Consider the following 1,214-nt stretch of genomic DNA (forward strand, 5'->3'; position numbering starts at 1 on the left):
GAGCAGTGGAACTCACGAACTGTGAGATCATGACCTGAGCCGAAGTTGATTCCTAACTGAATGAACCACCAAGGAGCCCTGCATTTACCTCTTTTTTAATGTGGGTAAAGGATTAATCTTTCCGAGGCACCTGGGTGGCTCACTTGGTTCAACCTCTGACTTGATTTTGGCTCATGTCATCATCTCATGGCTCAAGAGATCAAGACCCATGTTGGGCTCTGTGCTGAGAGCACAGAGTCTACTTGGGATTCTCTCCATCCCTCTCTTTTTGTCCCTCCCCCATTCTCTCTCTCTCTCACACACACACACACACACACACACACACACACACAAACACCACACACACTCTCTCTCTCTAAAAATAAAATATAAAAAGCTTAATCTACTAGTTATAGATAGATCTCTATTTTATGCATTCATACCTCTATATGTACCCCCTCATTTACACCTGCACATATACACCCAGTGTACTATTCAGAATCCTTTTTAAAAAACTTGACACCTCCAAAATGTAATTTTAAATAGCATGATAATTTTCTGTCCTAGATATGATGAACCACATTTTAACACTTCATTTCTGAGAATGAGTTTTTGTTATTATTTTAGACAGTATTGCAATATAGTTTTGCATGTCATTTTTTACAATTTTATCGCTGTAACTAAATATTTCTTCTAACGGCTTATTAAGAATAAAATCTCTCATAAAAAATCTCAGATAGCTTTTACTGTTTTCAGGGTTAAGACTTTGGATTCATGCTGCCTCATAACTTTCCAGAAAAATGTATTCAAGAATTCTATCTTTCTGAGCATTTGTGTAGATCATTACTATTATTATAATTATTAAACCACTTGGCTAATTTGATAGATAAATTTATTACTTTTAATGTATATTTTAAGTCTCTTCTTTCTTTTTTTAATGTTTATTTATTTATTTTGAGAGAGCAAGAGCAAGTGTGGGGGAGGGGCAGAGAAAGGCAGAAGGAATCTTAGGCAGATTCCTTACTGTAAGTGTGGAGCCCTATGCAGCCTTTGAACTCATGAACTTTGAGATCATGACCTGAGCTGAAATCAAGAGCCTGGTGCTTAACCAACTGAGCCACCCAGGCATCCAAGTCTCTTGTTACGTAATCAATATTTAAAGGGCTTTTGTGAGCCACAAACCTCAAAAATTTGTCATACTTTTCCAAAAGAGATTTTGAGAAAACCTTGTTTCA

This window comes from Suricata suricatta, chromosome 11, assembly GCF_006229205.1.
Source record: "Suricata suricatta isolate VVHF042 chromosome 11, meerkat_22Aug2017_6uvM2_HiC, whole genome shotgun sequence".
NCBI classification, from domain to species: Eukaryota; Metazoa; Chordata; class Mammalia; order Carnivora; family Herpestidae; genus Suricata; species Suricata suricatta.